The sequence below is a fragment of the Pseudophryne corroboree genome, chromosome 11, assembly GCF_028390025.1.
Source record: "Pseudophryne corroboree isolate aPseCor3 chromosome 11, aPseCor3.hap2, whole genome shotgun sequence".
NCBI lineage: Eukaryota > Metazoa > Chordata > Amphibia > Anura > Myobatrachidae > Pseudophryne > Pseudophryne corroboree.
Window position 1 is genome coordinate 173159952 of NC_086454.1, and position 17580 is coordinate 173177531.

The 17580-nt window shown below is 46.8% G+C and overlaps 1 protein-coding gene across 2 annotated transcripts in view; it reads right to left on the reverse strand.

Moving 5' to 3' along the window:
• Positions 1-17580, reverse strand: part of MUS81 (MUS81 structure-specific endonuclease subunit) — a 415158-nt gene that overhangs the window by 396538 nt on the left and 1040 nt on the right. The window contains exon 1 of one of the 2 annotated variants that reach the window (XM_063945086.1): positions 17305-17453. The exons of the other annotated variant lie outside the window; for it this stretch is intronic. The gene's annotated coding sequence lies outside the window, so the exon portion shown is untranslated. Of the gene's footprint in view, positions 1-17304; positions 17454-17580 lie in introns of those variants that run through there. 2 annotated transcript variants of the gene reach the window in all.

Genomic DNA, 17580 nt, shown 5'->3' on the forward strand with positions numbered 1-17580 from the left:
AGCATCCTCTCCCAATGTCGCTGACAGCTTAGCGATATTAGAACCTGGGGACTCTGTATTCTGTGCAACTGTATGACAGAAAGCTAAGGGTTAGCAGTGGGTCACAGCCAACGGGAAATAAAGACACAGCTGTCCATACCCCTATAAGATTTGCACCATGCCAGATAGTGGTTAACCCCTACGTCGTATGCTGTGTGGCACCCAGGGCGGGACATGCAGTGGCTGGGGACTTAACCCTAAAAAGGGAAATGCACCTCAACCAGCTTTACCAGGGAAGACACTAACCTGCCGAGAGCCTAAGCTCACGCACGTTCCACCATAGTGGATGCAGCACCAATGCCTGCGCATTACCGCACAAATATCTCCACTGCCCATAAGGCAATTGCTAATTTACATTGTATCCAAGTAAAAAACATTGCCATAGTACAACGGGAAATATTAGTAGTGCTATAATACAGTAAAAGCCTCTGCTGTTTCAGAGTGATTAGTACGTAATTAGCAGACAGGAAATACATTGTCAGGTGCAGCTATGTAAATATACACCTGTTGGTTTACTTAACAAGCGTAACATAGGCAGCTTTAAATAATACAAGAATAAGGGCGCTTATCTTATAGTAGCCCACACAGCAGCTGCAGGGGAGATGGTGTCCATTGGGTGGTCTTCTGTATGCCGACTGACGGGATCCCGGCGCACAGTATACCGGCGCCGGGATCCCGACAGCCGGCATACCGACACTTATTCTCCCTCGTGGGGGTCCACGACCCCCCTGGAGGGAGAATAAAATAGTGTGGCGCGCGTAGCGCGCCACCGTGCCTGTAGCGTGGCGAGTGCAGCGAGCCCGCAAGGGATTCATTTGCGCTCGCCACACTGTCGGTAAGCCGGCGGTCGGGCTCCCGGCGCCGGTATGCTGGTCGCCGGGAGCCCGACCGCCGGCATATCGTAGTGAACCCGTGTCCATTCTATGGAGTGCAGCCCCTACAACAGTGATCTCCAACCCGTAGCTCGCGAGCTACCGGTAGCTCGCCGTATTTTCGGTAGCTCACAGAGCGCACGGGCTTGGGCAGTCACTGGCACTCCTCCTCCCTTAATTTTTAATATGGTGCCGGTCGTCAGCCAATAAGAGCTCATGGACCGGCAGTGGCGGCAGATTGGAAGCCGGACCGCGATTTTTGATTGGCTCACTTACCGGAACCATATTTTAAATGCCCGCCACCGCCGGAGAGTATGTCACCCTCACCACAGCCGCTCTCCGGAATTCACTGCGCTCTCCTCCCCTTCCGTCCCTCATACAGGAGCAGCACCAGCGGTAGAGCGGTAGTAGAAGAAGCCAGCAAGGGTTAGCACTGTGTGGGGCACTGTATCGGACACTGCACGGGGGGGGGGGGGGGGCATTTTATCTGGCGCTGTGGGGCATTGTATCTGGCACTGCTGGGGGGCATTATTTGTGCATCTGGCACTGCTGGGAGGCATTATTTGAATATCTGGCACTGCTGAGGGGCATTATTTGTGTATCTTGCACTGCTGGGATGCATTATCTGAATATCTGGCACTGCTTAGGGGCATTATTTGTGTATCTGGCACTGCTGAGGGGCATTATTTGTGTATCTGACACTACGCAGGGGGGGCATTACTTGTAGATGTGAGGCCACACCCACTTTCGCAGGAACGCAAGCACAATGGGGGGAGGGGGGAGCTCCTTCAGAGGTTTTATTTTCCAAAAGTAGCTCACACCACAGTTAAGGTTGAAGACCATTGCCCTACAACATATGTTATCTCACACACAGTCTGCATTCAGGGCTGTACAGCTGCAGGAGGGTGAGTGCAGCATCTGAAGCTCCGCCCCCTCCAGTCTCCACTCTCTCCAGATTCCGAGTACTTCCCTTGCCTTAGAAAACACCAGTACCAGCCCAACTTACTCGGAAGTGGAGCCGTTGTAAGAGACCCGGCAAAATGGCGGCCGCCACCTGGAACCGCATTAACCGCCTGCCACCTCTAAAAGGCAGGCAGCGAGTGCTGTGGGGGTCTCCGCTGACTGTGCACCCCCTGCTGACGGAGCAGTACACGGCGAGCTGAACACAGCTCCCACTGCCGTTACACTCATCCTGTGCTCTGCTACATGCACCGCATAGAACCTAACTACAAATAAAATATTATAAAAAAAGAAAAAACAACCTAGCAAACTATCAGCAAACTGCAGAGGGTTCCACTTACACCCATGCGCAGAACCACACTAGGGTCATAAAGAAGTGATCGCATCAACTAACTACAGAAGGATCCGCTCACATACTTGCGCAGAACCGCGCTAGTATCCCGAAGAAGTGATCGCATCAGCAAACTGCAGAAGGATTCGCTCACACACATGCACAGAACCGCGCTGGGATCACGAAGAAGTGATTGTATCATCAAACTACAAAAGGATTCGCTCACACACATGCGCAGAGCCGCGCTGGGGTCCTGAAGAAGTGATCACATCAGCAAATTGCAGAAGGGTCCGCTCACACACATGTGCAGAACCGCGCTAGAATACCGAAGAATTGATCACATCAGCAAACTGCAGAAGGATCCGCTCACACACATGCACAGAACAGCGCTGGGGTCCTGAAGAAGTGATTGCATCATCAAACTACACAAGGATCCGCTCACACACATGCACAGAACCGCACTAGGATCCCGAAGTAGAAGTGATTGCATCAGCAAACTGCAGAAGGATCCGCTAACACATATGCGCAAAACCATGCTGGAGTCCTGAAGAAGTGATCGCATCAGCAAACTGCAGAAGGATCCGCTCACACACATGTGCAGAACCGCGCTAGGATCCCGAAGTAGAAGTGATTGCATCAGCAAACTGCAGAAGGATCCGCTAACACATATGCGCAAAACCATGCTGGAGTCCTGAAGAAGTGATCGCATCAGCAAACTGCAGAAGGATCTGCTCACACACATGCGCAGAGCCGCACTAGGATCTCGAAGAAGTGATCACTTAAGCAAATTGCACAAGGATCCGCTCACACACATGCGCAGAACCGTGCTAGGATCCCGAAGAAGAAGTGATTGCATCAGCAAACTGCAGAAGGATCCGCTCACACATATGCGCAGAACCGCGCTGGAGTCCTGAAGAAGTGATTGCATCATCAAACTACAAAAGGATTCGCTCACACACATGCGCAGAACCGCACTAGGATCCTGATGAAGTGATCGCATAACCAAACTGCAGAAGGATCCGCTCACACACATGTGCAGAACCGCGCTAGGATCCCGAAGTAGAAGTGATTGCATCAGCAAACTGCAGAAGGATCTGCTAACACATATGCGCAAAACCACGCTGGAATCCTGAAGAAGTGATCGCATCAGCAAACTGCAGAAGTATCCGCTAACACATATGCGCAAAACCACGCTGGAATCCTGAAGAAATGATCGCATCAGTAAACTGTAGAAGTATCCGCTCACACATGCGCAGAACCGCACTAGGATCCCAAAGAAGTGATCGCATCAGTAAACTGCAGAAGGATCTGCTAACACATATGCGCAAAACCACGCTGGAATCCTGAAGAAATGATCGCATCAGTAAACTTTAGAAGTATCCGCTCACACATGCGCAGAACCGCACTAGGATCCCAAAGAAGTGATCGCATCAGTAAACTGCAGAAGGATCCGCTCACACACATGTGCGTGGGATCCTGAAGAAATGATAGCATCAGCAAACTGCAGGGACAGCCTCCTGTCAGAGCCCATATCCTGGCATGTGCTTTTTTTTTTTTAAATACATTAAGGCAATCCTTAATTTCTTATAGATGCAATAAGGGGCGAAAAGAAATTATAATTATCGGGTCTACATTAATAAATATGTCCCAATGAGTTTTAACCATTTACTTGTGAGAATAAACAAGTGTTTGCATGGCTTCACAATATGCTATATTTCCAGTGCTATGCAGTGGATTTCTGCATTGTTCCATCTCAATGTATAGCTTACAACTAGCCAAACACACCTCCAATATTAGCAGGCTTTCATTATACAATAACACGTTGCAGGGCTTATATATACAGTATATATGCACACTGGGAACAAAGACTTTCTTTTCCCCTGGTTTTCAGTTTGGAGCCAGAGCACAATGGCTGCAGTAGAGCAGGAGCAGCTGCCCCCTACTTCCATATGCCTTCTGCCTTGCTGAATGTCACGGGGTGCCTTCTGCTGCCTCCTTCACATTAAAGCTGGGAGGTTTAACGTTTCCAAAAAAGGAAGTCCCAGACATCTCGTCACCCCCTCCCTCTGATGAAGATGCAGGAACGCCCCTGCAGCCTGCATGGCCATATTAGGACATATAGGGCAATCCTTGCTCTCTCTCTCTCTGTGTGTGCTCAGGCAAATGCATAGAAGGAATCAGAAGAAAGAAGCCTGTTACAGTGTGAGATCAGGCTATGCTGCCTGCTCTGCATATCATGCGCTGAATGAGCCTCCTCCCTGACAACTGCTGAATAAAGCACCTGCTTCAGTTCTTTGCTGTGTTACTGCTGGCGCAGGAGAAAATCACTGCTGGGAAATCTGAGGGTTTGCTGTATAGTTTGAGCTTTGTGCTGGCCTGATTATACAACACATCAGGCTTAGCAGCATTTGTCACACAACGTCACACTGCATCTGTTATGAAATGTAACCACACAAATCACCCAAACCTAACCAACATATTTACACCATGACTGCATTCAGCATACAATAACTACACAGATAAATACCCCAGGATCTAGGCTTCCTTCATGCAAGAGAAGGATGCTATATAGTCATAGCATTGTAGATTGTCCGACACTGGGGGTAATTCAGACTGGAGTGCGCACGCGCAGCGGCCGCACTGTGCGTGGGCCCCCCCGGGTGCCCAGTAAGATGCTATCTGATTGACAGGCAGAGGCGGTCGCAGGGCGAGAGGGGACGTGCCAACGGCATTTGAACGCCATTGGCGGGGCGTGGTCCGGACAACGGAGGTGTGTTTTCGGACCGTTGGGTGAGGGGGGGGGGCAGGTCGCAGCAGCTGCGTGATGTCATATGCAGCCGCTGCGACCCAGGGTGCGTGAGAAGCTCCCTGCCAGCGCGTAGGAGATGCGCTGGTAGGGAGCTACTCATCAGGTACAAAAGCATCGCCGCCATGCAATGCTTTTGTACCTGTGCGGCGGGGCAGAGCCAGACATGCGGGGCGGACTAGCCCTGTGCTGGGTCCCCCCGCATGTCTGTGAAAGTGATCGTAGATGTGATAAATTTTGCACATCTACGATCAGGTCTGAATTACCCCCACAGGTATAGAAATTCTGTGGTCACTTTGCATTGCATTGTGGTATTGAATTGTGACCCCTCCCGAAAAAAAATCTGCACGAAGATTGTTAGCTAGTGAGGGCCAGTTGTGCACAGATATAAATGCTACAGCTAGAAATGGCCATTTATAAAGGAGAATAAGGAAGAAACATCAAACTTCCTGCCAATCAATGATTCATGTATAATGCTATGAGTATATACTGCTAACAGAAAATACAGCAGGACCTTATTATCAGCATGAATAGCCTCTGTGTAAAAGACAAGTTATTTTTGTACATTTGCAGTTCCTGCGCATAGTTTCCCTCCATTCCTTGCCAAAACAGAGGTACATAGTACGTCATTTTCCTCTCAGGGTGGCATGGGCAAAGTAACATTTATACACAGACATCAACCTGAAAATGTACAGATTGCCAACAGCAGCAGAATTAGGCCGTACGTTTTGCTTTACTGAACCCATATCACCGTGTAGCATATTCTGGTCATATCAGCAAATCATTCCGCAGGAAGTACAAGCATATGTTTAGTATATCTTGTTTATGGGGGGTATGCAATTAGCTCCGACCATTTCAGGCCTTGTCCCACTGAGTATTCAATTAGGGCCGTTTTGGACTGTTTTGAAGGCATTTTCGCCAAAGGCATCAGCGACAAATGCCTCAAAATCGGCGAAAATGGCCCGCGTTTTTTCGACAGAAAACCTGTCAATTCGCCAATCCACCTGTTTTCCGCCCCTGCCGCATTTTTCGCCTAGGCGTCAATCCGGCCCTGCTATTGCATAGGGCGAATCCCCATTCGCCCTAAAAATAGCGAAAAGCTCAGTTTTGTTCGCCTAAGCGAAAATAACGGAGCTAATTGCATACCCCCTATGTCTCTAATGTGTCCTTTGTCTACAGCGTGATATTTAACATATAAATTGTAACATTTAGCAGCTGAAGACAAACATAAAATATAAATATGTAAATACAGTAAATAAAGCTGTTTTGCTTACAGGGGACGTCTACTTGGTGCTAAGATCAAGATTTTTTAAAGAAAGAATTGATGGATAATATATATGAATGAAACTATGTTTCCTAGTGGTGAGAGTTTACAATCAAATTATATCAGTGGTGCTCAACTCCAGTCTTCCAGAACACCCAACAGGTCATGTTTTCAGTATTTCTATCTGCGAAAATATATGGCATACTTACTGATCCAGAAAAATAGATTAACTCCCCTGTGCATGATGAAAGAAATCCAGTAAATATGGGAGGCAGTCAATTGACAGCCGGACAGGATCCCGGCTGTCAATATACCAACGCCGCAATCTCGACAGAGACTGCAAGACAGGCGGTCGGAGTCCTGACCGCCGGCTGGTTCCCCCACTTGGGTGGTGGTCCACGCCACCACCTGCCGGGATCTCATACTGATCCCGAAAATATGACCTGTGGTACTTGAGGACTGGAGACGAGACTCACTGCTGTAACACAAGCAGGGTCCTCTTCCCTTATGCAATCTGAGCATTGCAATGATGTCATTATTTATACAGTACATGTTTTGTTCTTGTCTCTACCAGTTGGCACTGATGCAGTTTGCTGTATATTTTCCCCCTATGTACAGCGCAGTGGAGTATGTGAGTCCACATAAATATAAGAAAATAACACATTTGTGAAATCACATTGAAAATCAATTCACTTAGTACTGTGTATGGCAGAGGTTCCCAAACGCAGTCCTCAAGGCACTCCAACAGTCCAGGTTTTAAGTATATCCATGCTTGGCCACAGGTGACTTAATTAGCACCTCAGTCAATTTGATTTAACCATACGTACTGAGCCATTAATACCTGGTCTGTTGGGGTGCCTTTAGGATCGTGTTTGGGAACCTCTGGTATATGGCCAAACTGGTCAACCGATTAATGGCCCTCATTCCGAGTTGATCGCTAGCTGCCGTTGTTCGCAGCGCAGCGATCAGGCTAAAAATCGGCATTTCTGCGCATGCGTACGGGCCGCAGTACGCACGCGCGACGTACTTTCACACAAAACTATGCAGTTTCACACAAGGCCGAGTGACGCTTTTCAGTCGCTCTGCTGATCGTAGAGTGAATGACAGGAAGTGGGTGTTTCTGGGTGGTAACTGGCCGTTTTCCGGGAGTGTGCTAAAAAACGCAGGCGTGTCAGGTAAAAATGCAGGCGTGCCTGCGGAAACGGGGGAGTGGCTGGCCGAACGGAGGGCGTGTTTGTGACGTCAAAGCAGGAACTAAACAGACTGAAGTGATCGCAAGGAAGGAGTAGGTTTGAAGCTACTCTGAAACTGCTTGAAAAAATTTCAGCACTGTTCTGCTAACCTTTCGGTCGCACTTCTGCTAAGCTAAGATACACTCCCAGAGGGCGGCGGCTTAGCGTTTGCACTGCTGCTAAAAGCAGCTAGCGAGCGATCAACTCGGAATGAGGGCCACTGTTTCAAGCAACTTTTATTTTAAATCCTATTCTAACGACATATTCAGACAAAACACTCACATTTCAATTAACACAAACACATTAATTACCGGTAAGTTTTGTTTGTGCGGTTATGTTTATATTCGGATAAAACTCGTAAAGAAATACTAACAAAGGTAATAAAAATGAAAACAACAATTATTCACAAAGCATTAAATGCACTCAAATATGAAAACACTATAAAGTTAATACCAGAATTAGTACACACAGCAGTGAAAAACAGAATAGATTTGTACATGGGTGCATCACATTTGCTGCAGATATAACAATGGGAGTCATTCCGAGTTGATCGCACGCTGCCGATTTTCGCAGCGCAGCGATCAGGTTACTACTGCGCATGCGTATGCACCACAATGCGCACGCGTGTTGTACGGGTACAAACAGCATCGTTGCTGTGCAATGCTTCTAGAGACGAATCCATTCGCACAACCGATCGCAAGGAGATTGACAGGAAGAGGGCATTTATGGGTGTCAACTGACCGTTTTCTGGGAGTGGTAGGGAAAACGCAGGCGTGTCCAGGCGTTTGCAGGGCGGGTGTCTGACGTCAATTCCGGGACCAGACAGGCTGAAGTGATCGCAAGGGCTGAGTAAGTTCAGACCTACTCAGAAACTGCAAAAAACTTTTTCGTCCAGCTCGGCTGCACATGCGATCGCACACTTGCTAAGCGAAAATACACTCCCCTAGAGGCGGCGACTATCTGATCACTGCTCTGCAAAAAATAGCTAGCGAGCGATCAACTCGGAATGAGGGCCAATGTGCTAATATTTGGATGAAACATGCTTTGGTTTACTTCCTATATTGTGAATGCTTATGAAATAGAAAAGGTTAAGGAAGAACACTGCACAAGCCATATAAGGGGAACAGAGAAATCTAGTGTTGTGTAAGGTGCAAGCTATAGTGATATGACTCAGTGATATGACAGAGCTTTGTTACACCTTGCACTAAACGTGCAAGTGATATTTTACTAGTGACAGACTATTAGTATTAGGTAGGAAATCCATATATTTCCTATAGCGAGGCAATTCACTAAAAGAAGGGAAACAAGTTAATCCTCAAATGTAGTTTTCCAGCAATAAACGTCACATTACAGAAAGTAGGTCACTGTAGCCACCAACATAACATGCACAGGCGTGCGCAGAGACTGACTGTGGATCCTCCATGTTATCACAGGCGTGCACAGAGACTGACTGGCGGGTGCCGCTCCGGCCGCCCAGGTGAGCAGTTTATATCCAGGACAGGGGAGGTGAGAGAACACTATAATGCCGTGGAGGGGGGGGAAGTCCGGAGCGGCACCCGCCAGTCAGTCTCTGTGCACGCCTGTGATAACATGGAGGATCCACAGGCCCTATTTCCTGAGTGGTCCACAAATGTGCGTGCAGCAGCGTCTATTAGCGATATACCGGCTGTGAGCTTATGCAAATGTCACTACATGTTCCTTCCCTTATGTACAGTCAGGTCCATAAATATTGACATCGACACAATTCTCATATTTTGGGCTCTCTACACCACCACAATGGATTTGAAATGAAACAAACAAGATGTGCTTTAACTGCAGACTTTCCGCTTTAATGTGAGGGTATTTATATCCAAATCAGGTGAACGGTGTAGGAATTACAACGGTTTCTATATGTGCCTCCCACTTTTTAAGGGACCAAAAGTAATGAGACAATCGACTCAAAAGCTATTTCTTGGACAGGAGTGGGCTATTCTGAAATATATCTGGCAATATTATCTGCTTATATACAGTCAAATGCTTCAGAACTCATTGGACAGCACCTCACAGTGCAGATGGACAATGGCCCGAAGCATACTGCGAAAGCAACCAAAGAGTTTTTTAAGGCAAATAAGTGGAATGTTATGCAATGGCCAAGTCAAGCACCTGACCTGAATCTGATTGAGCATGCATTTCACTTGATGAAGACAAAACTGAAGGGAAAATGCCCCAAAACAAGCAGTAACTGAAGACATTTGCAGTAGAGGCCTGGCAGAGTCTGGTGATGTCTATGCGTTCCAGACTTCAGGCTGTAATTGACTGCAAAGGATTTGCAACAAAGTATTAAAAAGTGAAAGTTTGATTTAAGATTGTTTAGTTTGTCCCATTACTTTTGGTTCCTTAAAAAGTGGGAGGCACATATAGAAACCGTTGTAATTCCTACACCGTTCACCTGATTTGGATGTAAATACCCTCAAATTAAAGCGGAAAGTCTGCAGTTAAAGCACATCTTGTTTGTTTAATTTCAAATCCATTGTGGTGGTGTATAGAGCCCAAAATATGAGAATTGTGTCGATGTCAATATTTATGGACCTGACTGTACAACCATTTGGCCAAATGTGCAATGACTGAGACTGCCATTGTTAGCACCTGTGTGAGCTGTAATACAGATTGGTGCATCCTTATACGCCACCATCAGTCACATCATGGATATTTGAACCAGTCCTATGGCAGGAGCAGTGTCTCTGCCTGGCTATGGCCTCCAATGCCTGTGGCTGTGTGTCTGGGAAAGCAGCCACTTGCACCGACACACCTGTGACACTCACATAATTCATCCACTGAACAGACCATTTGTACGTGCAATACTAGTTACCTCCCAGTCACCGCCATGTAACATTCATCACTTTTCTGATGCTGTACGGTCTGACGTACGTGCGCACACTCTGCGTAACACATGCACCGTATGGTCTGACCCGAATGAGGGAGAATAGAGGGAGAATATCACCTGTGGCGAGCGCAGCAAGCCACCGTGCCCGCAGTGAGCCCGCAAGGGGCTTTCTAGCACTCGTCCTGCTGCTGGCATACTGGTGGCCGGAATGCCGCTGTCGGTATACTGACAGTCGGCATCCCGGCCACCGGTAATTCATATTGAACCCATATCTACTACCTACAAAATATACCTAATATATATCGTTAAGGTCCAAACTACTGAACGAGACGTAATATATTGTTCGGCCATTTGTAAGATTGCTCAGTGTGTATGCACTATATCGTCTGTCTAGGAGTTCTAGGGAAATTGGGACAACCATCAAATCCAATGTGTACCCAACTTAAGTCCAGAAAAACACATGTACAATTAATCCTGCATAATAATTAATTTCTTATTACCATTATGATCAAATTGTGCATGTGCATCAAACCGGTAAGGTAACTTAACCGCTCCAACAGGCCCGGGCCAGGCGTACTCACCCCCCCACCCTCTCTGCGCCACTGCCTGTGCAGTGCCTACCAGTAACATCTCTCATTTTACCTGGATTCCGGTTTGGGTGCACAGGAAGATGGTCTCTGGCTACCTAATATTTAGCAGTGTGTGCAGCCAAACATGATAGCAGCTGATAACCGAGAACTGAATCTCCCTGTGAGCGTAATTGTTGAACAGGAAAATTAGGACTCTCAGTGGTGCTTACATACATGCTACATGGTATGTACCTGACTATGGGGAGCGTTCAATTAGCCCCGATAATTTAACCAGTGTGTGAAAAAGGGAATAGCCATGGGCTTTAATGCCTGGGGCTATTCAATTGGGGCCTCTTTTTCTTGCCCAGTAAATTACACTATTAAGGGGCATAAACCCATAGAATCCGAGATAAGTTCCCTGACCTATGTGTTAACATGGTCACGGCACCTGAAAACAGGCTATTTATCTGGGATATCTTTTCAAGCTTGCTCAGGCTCGAAAAAAATCCCTGTTAACTGCAGCCTGAGGGCTTGCCTTCACTGCTAACCGAATAGCCCCACTGCTTTAATTAGCCCGTTGTAAAATACTGGGGCTAATTGAATTTCCTTCCTGTCCATATGATCTTCTAATTTAAAAAAAATATGGTTATATGGGTGGAATGTTAAAGGGAAAGCTAGACTCAAAATTGTACCATTGGTCTCTTGATCCCACATGAAATAGATGGATGGCTGGCAATGACCCTCTACGCACAGGGAATTTCTCAGCATAGAGTTGTTGATAACACTGCTATAGGATGAGGCAAAATAACCTCCCAGATTTTTTAAGGTTACAAAAAAGCATAAGAAACACTATTAAAACTTTTAGTACATAATTTAAAATGAACAGAATTAAGTTTTTTTCCAATTGGTTTTGAATATATTGTAACTTTGTATATGACCACTTGAATAGACCACAACACATGCCACTTTAATACCCCTCAGACCACCACATATTTAACTTCAATGCCCATCAGACCTAGCCAGCCACATGACCATTTCTGGTACCCAATATAAAGTATGCTACACAGTAGTGCCCCCAATTCATAGTAAGACACACAGACCCCCCCCCCTCCCCTCCAATTTATAGTAAGACACACAGAAACCCCCTCCAATTCATAGTAAGACACACATTAGGCCCCCAATTCATAGTATGCAACACAGTAAGCCCCCAATTAATAGTAACACACACAGTAGGACCCCAATTCACAGGCTGCCACACAGTACGATCTCCAATTCATAGTATGCCACACACTAAGCCTCCTAATTAACAGCAACACAACAAGTAGGCCCGCAATTCATAGTATGCCACGCAGCCTATAGAGACCAGTGGAGCGTTATTACTAAACAACTTTCATCTATGCAGGACAAAATGCTGACAAGGTCCCCCTTCCAGCATAGGTACCTGGCATGTCTATTACAGAATGTGCTACAGTTCTTTATTGTCTGTGTGGTCAATCTGCCCAATTATCTATCTACAGATGTACACTACACAACTCTATGTACATGATCCACAATTATGATGTTATCAATAACTTGCAAAATCAATACAGTATAACCAAAATCAGTTGTGGTGTATTCAGAATAGCTGGGAAGGTAGACAGTGGGCAGATCTAGATACAAGTGTGTACCTGCAGGAGTCCCTAGGAGGATGACCAAGGCACTGCAGGAACTTCAACCACAGGAGAATGTACTAAGGCTGGTCATACAAAGCCACTCACCTACTCTGTAACGAGTGGTGGGCCACGGTCAGCAGGGCTGAGAACTAGGGAGAGCTAGAAAATAAAAATAGGCATTTAGTGTGGGTCCAGTGTTTGCAAAAGTATCAGTATGTGCTGGGTTTACCAGGTGAATTACTCTCCATAGTTGCATGAAAGGTGTGGAGCCTCAGTTCTATTATCTATGGGCCTAATTCATGTCTGATCGCAAAAGCTAAATTTTCTCTAAAGGGCAAAACCATGTGCACTGCAGGTGGGGCAGATGTAACATGTGCAGAGAGAGTTAGATTTGGGTGGGGTGTGTTCAAACTAAAATCTAAATTGCAGTGTAAAAATAAAGCAGCCAGTATTTACCCTGCACAGAAACAAAATAACCCACTCATATCTAAAGGTGCATACAGATGGTGCGATTTTCTGTGCAATATGGACTATATAGTCCATATCGCACAGAAACATAGGGGGTAATTCCAAGTTGATCGCAGCAGGAAATTTTTTAGCAGTTGGGCAAAACCATGTGCACTGCAGGGGGGGGCAGATTTAACATGTGCAGAGAGAGTTAGATTTGGGTGTGGTGTGTTCAATCTGCAATCTAACTCTCTCTGCACATGTTACATCTGCCCCCCCCCCCCCCCCCGCCCCTGCAGTGCACATGGTTTTGCCCAACTGCTAAAAAATTTCCTGCTGCGATCAACTTGGAATTACCCCCATAGTGCATAGTTCACTGTGTGTACAAGCTTGCGGTCCCGCGGGATGGGCATTGCAAGAAAGTATAGTGGGTGCAGGTGGGGCCGATACCGACTACATGCCTCCGTGCACAATATAGTATCAGCCGTGACACCCCCTCGCACCTTGACTCTCTCTGCACGTTATATCTGCCCCACCTGCAGTGCACATGGGGGTAATTCTGAGTTGATCGCAGCAGGAATTTTGTTAGCAGTTGGGCAACACCATGTGCACTGCAGGGGAGGCAGATATAACATGTGCAGAAAGAGTTAGATTTGGGTGGGTTATTTTGTTTCTGTGCAGGGTAAATACTGGCTGCTTTATTTTTACACTGCAATTTAGATTGCAGATTGCACACTCCACACCCAAATCTAACTCTCTCTGCACATGTTAAATCTGACTCCGCAGTGCACATGGTTTTGTCCAACTGCTAACAAAGTTGCTGCTGCGATCAACTTGGAATTACCCCCATGGGGCCTAATTCAAATCTGATCGCAGCAGCAAATTTGTTAGCTAATGGGCATAACCATGTGCACTGCAGGGGGGACAGATATAACATGTGCAGAGAGAGTTAGATTTGGGTGGGGTGTGTTCAAACTGAAATCTAAATTGCAGTGTAAAAATAAAGCAGCCAGTATTTACCCTGCACAGAAACAAAATAACCCACCCAAATTTAACTCTCTCTGCACATGTTATATCTGCTCCCCCTGCAGTGCACATGGTTTTGCCCACTAGCTAACAAATTTGCTGCTGCGATCAGATCTAAATTAGACCCATGGTTTTGCCCATTAGAGAAAAATTTTGCTTTTGTGATCACGTTTGAATTAGGCCCTGTATACCCTACTGGTCAGTTCAAGCAATTCACAAGGGTTCTTTATATTGGGTCGGAATTCATTATGTGGATAGTGAGCATGTCAACATGTTCATTGATACGTCAATCAGCATGTCGACACAGATGAAATTTTGACATTGTCAGGATGTCGACAATGTGCTTTTAAGTTGACTGAGCTTCTAAGTCTAACATTGACATTTTGGCAATGTTAACACTTTGGATGGAATTCAAATGTTTGAAAAGTCAGTTGGGTGTCTGTTTTTTACTGTCTATTAGATAGGAAAAAAATGACTTTTCAAACATTTGAATCTCCCCCTTTATGTTTAATGTCAATGTTAACAAAGTATGGATCATCCTACTTTGCTGCCCTTTCCCTCTCTAAACAACCATACTTCAAAAACCTCATCTCCTTCCAATCCTCAAACCCCCGGCGCCTCTTTGCCACTATCAACTCGCTCCTCTGCTCACCCCCGCCTCAACTCTCCTCTTCATTCTTTGCTGTTGACTTTGCCACCTACATCACATCCAAAATTGACTCCATTCGTCAAGACATGACATCCTACCAGAAACTGAACAACACCCTTGTCCATTCCCCGACCCCCCCTCTCCTTCCTACCAACTCTGACATCTTTCTTCCCCGTATCTGTAGAGGAAGTCATGGTCCTCATCTGGTCATCACCCCTCTCCACCTCTCCACTTGACCCTATTCCCTCCCACCTTCTTTGCTTCCTCTCTTCTTCTGTCTGTTCCCATCTTGCCCATCTTGTCAATATCTCACTCTCACCAGGCACTGACCCCTCTGCCTTCAAGCATGCACTCGTCTCCCCTATTCTTAAAAAAACCTACCCTTGATCCAACCACTCACTCCAACTACCGACCCATCTCTCTCCTCCATTTTGCCTCCAAACTCCTTGAGCGTATTGTCCACAACCGCATCACTGCCTTTCTTTCCTCACACTCACTACTTGACCCTTTCCAGTCTGGTTTCCGTCCTCTGCACTCCACTGAAACTGCCCTCACGAAAATCTGCAATGACCTCCTTGCTGCTAAATCCAAGGGCCACTACTCTCTGCTTGTTCTTCACCTCTCTGCTGCTTTTGACACTGTGGATCACCCTCTCCTCCTGCAAATCTTTTACTCCATTGGTCTGTGTGATACTGCTCTCTTCTGGCTATCCTCCTTTCTGACCGTTCCTTCTCTGTTTCCTCTCATGACTCCACCTCCCCCCCACTTCCTCTACTAGTAGGTGTCCCCCAAGGTTGTTATTGGGCCTCGTTTTTCTACACATCCTCATTGACTCTTTTGACTTACAATATCATCTCTACGCTGACGATACTCAAATCTACCTTTCCTCCCCTGACCTCTCCCCTGCTCTCCTTACTCGAATCTCCAACTCTCTGCTATCTCTTCCTGGATGTCCCAGCGCTTTCTTAAACTTAACATGTCTAAGACTGAGCTGATCATCTTCCCTCCCTCTCGCATAACCTCACCTCCTACAATCTCATTATCTATTGATGGCACTACTATCTCCTCTAGCCCCCAAGTGTGCTGTCTTGGAGTAATCCTCGACTCCTTCCTCTCTTTCAAACCACACATTCAGTACCTCTCACAAACCTGCCATTTCCATCTCAAAAACATCGCCAGGATCAGACCCTTTCTCACCCAGGATGCTACTAAGACCCTCATCCACTCACTGGCCACCTCCACATTGGACTACTGCAATATCCTCCTATCTGGCCTCCATGAAAAATGCCTCTCTCCACTCCAATCTATCCTCACTGCTGCTGCCCATCTCATCTTCCTCACCAAACGTACTACATCTGCCTCCCCTCTCTTGCAGGAACTCCACTGGCTACCCTTCCCATTCAGAATCCAATTCAAGCTTCTCACACTCACCTACAAAGCCCACACCCACTCTTCTCCCTCTTACATCTCTGACCTGCCAACTGATTACCTCCTCTCACTCCTACCTACAAGATTTTGCACGTGCTGCTCCCTATCTCTGGAATTCTCTACCTCTCCCCATCCGACTCTCCACCTCTCTACAAAACTTCAAAGGCTCTCAAGACCCACTTCTTCACCAAGCCTTGCCAACTCTCCTCCTAACCGTCTTGTCTATGCTCACTGTCTACCCCTTCTGTATCACCCCGGTCTGTCAGCCCTGCACCTTTTAGATTGTAAGCTTGCAATAGCAGGGCCTTTGTTCCTATGTGCCTTTCCTTTTCTTACACTATCTTATACTCCAAACTCCCTTTGATGACACCTAACCCCTGGTTTTCCATACCTGTCCTATATTGTCTTGAACTGTAAGTGCTGTTTTCTTGTTTGCTCATTTGATTATGTACTGTACAATGGGCGCTGCAGATCCCTTGTGGCGCCATATAAAGGATGATGATGATGATGATGATGATAATAATAATAATAATATATATGAAAACATTCCACCCATGTTGCCATTTTCCAGGTATCAACATTCTGGCATCGACATTGTCACTGCCGAGAATCTGACCGCATAACACCACAATGCTGCTTACTTTCCCGTTACTAACACTCAGCTGTACTCTCACAGTAACATCACTCTGCAATTGATTGGCATATGATTGATGCTAGATTCAAGTGGCCTAAGGGACCTTTTACCTCAGGGGGAGGAGCCATGACACAAGGGGGAGGAGCTAGGCCAGCGGGATAGTTCCTCTACTATCCATGCCACCATTACCTTTAGTAATCAGGTGGCGAGCGAAGCTGAGCGGAGAGAGCCACCGAGCCCGAAGCGCGGTGAGCGTACTTTTCGCGTACCTTGTTCAGCCGTAGCTACTCCCCCTGGTGACGTGTCTCCTCCCCTAGTGACATCAGAAGATCCCTTCTCCCACTCCGAGTGGAGAAGTTGCCCACGGCAGCCAATCAGCTGCTCTGTATGCTTTTACAGTATGCAAATTATAAATGTTACGTCAATGCTGATTGGTCGCCATAGGCAACTTCTCCACTGTCACACTTCTCCAGTTTTCACTGCTTAGTACATCTCCCCCTTATAGAGTGCGATCTCTTTAATGTAAACTTGCCCATTATATAGCAGCACTGACAGCGCCGAAGGTGCAGGCTCTGCATACAGGGTGCCGGCATTTGCTAGATGCCCCATACGCTGAGCACAATGTGACGCACACGCACGCCGGACTCTGGCTCGACGACCATTTCCCATACTCGTTCGCCACACCGCTACTCAGCAAGCACAGTTGAGGCTAGATCCAAGTGGCCTAAGGGACCTTTTCCGTCAGGGGGAGGAGCCACGACAAAAAGGGGGAGGAGCTACGCCAGCGGGACAGCTGCTCTAGTATCCA